This window comes from Aulonocara stuartgranti (genome assembly GCF_965226115.1).
Source record: "Aulonocara stuartgranti genome assembly, chromosome: 4".
Lineage (NCBI taxonomy): Eukaryota > Metazoa > Chordata > Actinopteri > Cichliformes > Cichlidae > Aulonocara > Aulonocara stuartgranti.
The window spans coordinates 5,889,062-5,895,061 of NC_138942.1; the positions used below are offsets into that span (position 1 = coordinate 5,889,062).

The 6,000-nt window shown below is 43.6% G+C and overlaps 1 protein-coding gene across 1 annotated transcript in view; it reads right to left on the reverse strand.

The window, feature by feature from the left end:
• shank1 (SH3 and multiple ankyrin repeat domains 1) overlaps positions 1–6,000 on the reverse strand; it is a 103,568-nt gene extending 97,568 nt beyond the window's left edge. The window contains exon 1 of the mRNA XM_082531918.1: positions 5,898–6,000. The gene's annotated coding sequence lies outside the window, so the exon portion shown is untranslated. The remainder of the gene's footprint in view (positions 1–5,897) is intronic.

Sequence of the window (6,000 nt, forward strand, 5' to 3'; positions counted from 1 at the left end):
TGTTACTGAATCTGTTCTCTCTGCCACATGAAAGGCGACAGTCATGACGCACGGCGAGGCTGCACCCATCTTAGTCATAGTTGTACTAGCCGGCCTCTTCATTGAAAGCGGTGCCACGTGTGGCAGCCTTCGAAACATGCCAGGAAGGAAGTCCTTTTGCAGGTGAAAATTGAAAAAGAAAAAACAGGTTCACTTTGTCGCAGATATAAGTCTAGTTCTTCAAACTTCACTGCAATTTTCATCCGGGAGCTATAGCTGGTTTGTGCCGTCGGGCCACATGTGTGATGCTCCTAACTTTATAAGATAACACTCGAGCTACAATAATAATGGATTGCATTTATATAGCGCTTTTCGGGACCCCTCAAAGCGCTTTACAATACCACTATTCATTCACTCTCACATTCACACACTGGTGAAGGCAGCTACAGTTGTAGCCACAGCTGCCCTGGGGCAGACTGACAGAAGCGAGGCTGCCATATCACGCCATCGGCCCCTCTGGCCATCACCAGTAGGCGGCAGGTGAAGTGTCATGCACAAGGACACAACAACCGAGACTGTCCGAGCCGGGGCTCGAACCGGCAACCTTCCGATTACAAGACGAACACCCACGAATGCCCCAATAAGCTAAAACTGTTGCCTAGACACAGCTTACATTTTTCTGTCTATAAATGCTGAGACCCACCTAAGCCATTATTAACCCATCACGTTACCATGCCAATGTCTTCCAGGTTCTATAGTTAGCAGAAAGATGGTAGCCATAGATTTCTGTTCACTTTACATTTTGAATATTAACCAAAGCCTCTAAAGCGACACTCACTGCTGACCATGTTCCACCTTCCAATCAAGTGGGAGGTGTTTCATGACAGACAAGCATCAGTTTTTTGCATCACGTCATGTGGAGAAAAATGGACTGTAAGTAATGATAGCACCTCTGTCTCCCAAACACCCTGACAGCCTATTAACACTAGACAGAACCATCACTCTGGTATGATGAAACAGGCGCAGACAGTAAAATGATTAATGGAAAAAGAGACAGAGCGAGTCACCAAGAGATAGGTGGATAGAGGTAAACGACACAGGAAAAGGAAAAAGGAGAGACAAGAGAGGGCAACGCTGAAGTAGGACAGAGCGCAGGGGAGGCCTGTCTGTCCCAGATCAGTCGTTTACATGAGATGGAGAAGGAATGAGTGAGACTGGAGGAAAAACAGAGAGAAAAGAGTGAGAGAGTAAACGACATGGCTAAATCTGGAGTTATGAAATACATCTCGCTCTGAGCAGTGTGGCAAATATTGAAAAGAAAGTCGTGCTGTACTCCCTGCGCTCGGGCAAATAAACCAGGAGAGACTGAAAATAAGAGACACAATCCCTTAGAGGAAACAAAGGCTTTGACAAGATGTCGCCACAACAACAACTGAACACAGGGATAATCAGTCCAAAAGTCACAACATTCATCCTCCTTCTTTCCTTCCCACGCCCCTGTGGATGAAGATTCAGTGCAAACATGGATTGAAATAATCCAATTAATTCCAATTAATCTAGATTTATCTCCGTCAAGGCCTGTTTTGCGGCCATGAGTCAGGTAAGCTCTGCCTTAGTGTACTGATAAATCCTCTTTTTGCCAAGCTTTGTTAAACTGAATGAGTGGCGAGAAGAGATTTTGGTCTCTTGATCCCCAAAGAGGGCTCTGCATGGGTGGAAATGTCAACTGTGCGCTGTGTATACAGTGGAACTAAAGTGCGCCGTTTCACAACACTTTACCAACCAAGAAGGAATTTGTGGTATTTTCCTGCTAACATGAGCTGAATGGCAATTCAGCTGTGAAGGGCATCCGATTGTGCCTGTTTGTTGGACCTTGCTCGCTTTGTGCCAAACAAGATCTGAAGTACAAACGACATGACAGTCAGTTAATCAACACTCCACAGAGGCGTCGGCCTGTTGAACCACATCGATTAAACTCGGCACCCAGGGAGCCAAAGTAACAGATTTAGATTCGGCCGATCTGGGCCGCATCTCCAAACTTCACTCCCTCAGACTCCTCTTTCTGTGTCACTCAGTGGATTCTGTACCAATATAACCAAACTGAGGACTAGTTAAACAAACTGGTTTCACTCCCTGATGACGAGGCAGAAACAAGAGATAATGGTGTGAACTAGTTCTTACTTTCTACAATCTCAGAAATAAGGGTAGATTTATACAGCACAAGCACCTAAAGGTAGAAACGTATACATATTATGGCCTGATCCCAACTAATTAAATGTGAGACATAGAAGGACAATGTGGAACACTAATAATGCTGAGAGTTAGCCTGACATGTTGATAGATGACTTAACAAATGATAAAGAGATCATGTGAAGCTACAGTTTCTTTTATGCTATGGCCTTTTTTGCACCTGTGTATTTGCTTGTGCTTTTCTTTCAGGTCATCTTGAAAGATGGATTGTCATCTTTGGATTTCAGTAGGAATCACATTTTTGAGCCTCGTTTTTCTTGTGAGGTGAAATATATATATATGGACACATGTTCACACACATATATATATGTAAAGCCAAAATCAAAATATGGGATACTGTGCCAGTATGTGGGACAGGGGAATAAGGGATATAAATGATGTGCACTGCCACATAAAGTGGGACACTTGTGTCCACAATACCTATGGGGGTCATGCAGGTTCTCAAGCAATAAAAAGCACGTTTGCAATTCTCTTAAGGTGTAACATCAGAAAATCAGCTGTGTCCACCAACAGGGAATTAAAATATTAATTTCACTTGTAAATTTTAAGGATTTACTGTTTAGCTGGTTAGCACTGTAACCTCACAGCAAGATGGTTCAGGGTGTGAATACAGGCTGGGGCTTTTCAATGTGGCATTTGCATCCGTGCTCTCTGAGTACTCCAGTTTCCTCCCACAGTTCAGAAAAATGAAAGGTGTTAGGTTAATCAGTGATTTTAAATTGGACACAGGCGTGAATGTGAGTGCGAATGGCTGTCTGGCTCTATGTGTTAACCATCTGATAGACTGGCAACCTGCCCACAGTGTGCATTCACCCATATATGAACAGGTTGGAGGCTGCAGCCTCGTGCAACCCAGAACTGGATTGGGGAAGAAGACAGACGGACAGATGGATGAATGGATGGACGGACAGACGGACAGACGGACGGACGGGCGGAAGGATGGATGATGGATGGACAGATGGATGGATGATGGATGGACAGATGGATGGATGGACAGACGGACAGATGGATGGATGGATGGATGGATGGATGGATGGATGGATGGATGGATGGATGGACAGGTGGATGGATGGACAGACGGACAGGTGGATGGATGGATGGATGGATCTTTAAACCTTGATCTGATTTCTATATCAGGAAGGTGCACATGTTCATGGATAAAGCTTTCGTCAATGGGACTAAAGGAGTTCTACACAAATGTCAGTTAATTTCCAAGTGTTTGAATGAATAAAACACTCAGTTTTATGGTACTCAGTTTTGCACCTTCATTTTTAAAAGTCTGTTATCTTTGTGGAAAAAAGCTGTCACCAGAGGTTCAAAATTCACATCTGTAAGATGCAAACTCAAAGCACCGTGGCAGAATCTGGGATACTGCCCCATTGTACTCCTAAAGGTGCAACAAGGTACTGTATTTTATTTTTAGTGCATAAGAAACCTTTAATGGATAAATAAGACCTAGCTTGTCATATTACAGAGTACTTTAAACTTCAATTGTGAATTTTAACAGTGAATTTTCATCCTTGTATAACTTAAATGGCTACTATTGCATGCTACTGCTGTGGGCAAATAAAAAAGCGAGTGAAATCTTTATAGAGATCTTTATACTTGAAAAATCATTTTCAAGTATCAAGTATTTTTGTGATTTCCTGGCTTTTATAGAAGACTGACCTTCCAAGTTAGTCCTGTAAATGTGATATCTGTAATAACAGATCATCAGACACGGTGAAGAGTTACAGATGCTCATGAAACAAGAGCCTAATGCAGATAGACCATTATAATCACAGCCCTCTCTATGCAGAGACTCCATCGCCTATAAATCTCCCACAGAAAGTGTGGATTCGCCAATTAAATCGGAAACTTATGGCTTTGAATTGTGCCTGTGCAGACTGAAACTTATTACTTTTATATGAGCAAGTGAAGCGTCACTGACACTGATCTATGGAGAGCTGGTAGCGTGCGTTAGTGTGCAATGACTGCTTGACATCAGCATGTGATGAGTGCGTTTGAACTTAGAGCACCACTCAAAAGCAGAGACTGAGTTGTGTATCTGTTCACCAACACTTAACTCAATCCTCACTACAGAAAAGCCCTTCACTGTTATACATCAAGCCAGTCGATACGCTCCTCTAAAACCACAATTAATGCACTGATGGAAATTGATGGAAAGTGAAAATTTCCATTGTCTTGTGGACAAACCACATGCACTAAATAAATTGCACGTGTGACTTTTCATTATCGAGAACTCTTTTGTGTCTTTTCTTATGCAGCTAAAGTTTTGCTTCATTATGTTGAAATCCACCCCGCTGATCTGCACAACACAGAAACAGTTTGCGTGTAACTATGTATACCATGTAGACAGCCGTCACCTTTCTGTGCCGCCGTGTTCAGTAGAGACAAAGGCGTCTATAGATAGACTGAACTCAGTTGGCGAGATAATGACAGGACCAAACCAAACACATGTTCCCTGCTGGCAAGGTGACCCTTTTCTTGTAGAAGCAGTCGCTCAAGTGTGAGGAGAGCAGTTTGACATTAATTTCTGCTGCTGTTTAATTCATGGCAAACCCACTGTGTCCACTCCATCGGTCCACACATTTCTAACGCAAACGCGCATCTGTGTCCACGCTCATCCATGCGTACCGTGCACTACTGCCAGTGTGTCGGGTTATCCAGAGTGGCTTTCTTGGTGATTTTTATGCACTGTTTAGCTTTTTAAATGTGAACACTGAGCAGTGAACTCCTTTGAGCAGCAGATTATCACCAATCGTTGGCATGCATGCAAATCTATGTGGGTGGGATTATCAGTTTGACACAATGATAAATCGAAAAGCTGGCGTATCTCATATTTTTGCCTTTTTTGGAGTAGCTGCACATACATTTACTCATTCCCCAGCTTGTCTTTTCTTATTCTTCCCTCCTCAACAAATGTTTGCTCCTCCAGTTCTGCTTTCTTCTTCTTCTTTTTTTGTTCGTCCCCACACTTTTTGCCCTCTTTTCTTTTCTCTCTCTATAAAGCTGTGAAACACTAAACTGGCTATAGCGCTGGCATGAGGAGTAATCCACTGTCAAATACTGCTCTGTTTGCCTTCCCCTGTGTCTGTGCATCCCTCAGCAGATCCTCTAGTTTTCCTGCAACTGCTGCATATTTTCCTTTAAAAGCTGGGACTCTGCATGCACAGACTGCCATGTGGCACAGGAATTAATGTTTCACATCAGTGCAGTAAACTTGAACATGCAAACCTCCTCCCTGCCTCCCACCTCCTGCTACACACACACACACACACACACACCCTACAGACTCCACCACCATCTCTCCTCAAAAATAAAATCATACTCTCTCTTTTGCTTTGGCATGCACCCTACTCCATTTCCATGCATGTCAAGAAAAAAAAAAGGAAAAGCAGAAAAAGCCAGAAAACATTCTTACTGTCTTCTACAATCCCTGATGAATTACAGAAATCCCTCCTCTGGAAAAAAGGGGACAGAAGTAGAAAAGAGAGGAAGGAGGGGTAGGGGGAGCCCAGCGGTTGCCAGTTGCAGAGGAATAAGGAGTGAGTAGGGGTGAGCAGGAGGATGTAGTGAAAAGGAAAGAAAAAAAGAAAAGACAATCACTGCTGCAACAATAAAGACCCTCCTCCTCCTCCACAACCGCCACCAGAACAAGAAATTACAAGGTGTCCGGCGTGCCGCTGTACGCGGAGGTATGGAGCATTATCCTCGGCTCCCAGCTCGTCCTCCAGCAGCGGCAGCAGCTCTGTAGTAACACTTCTCTCT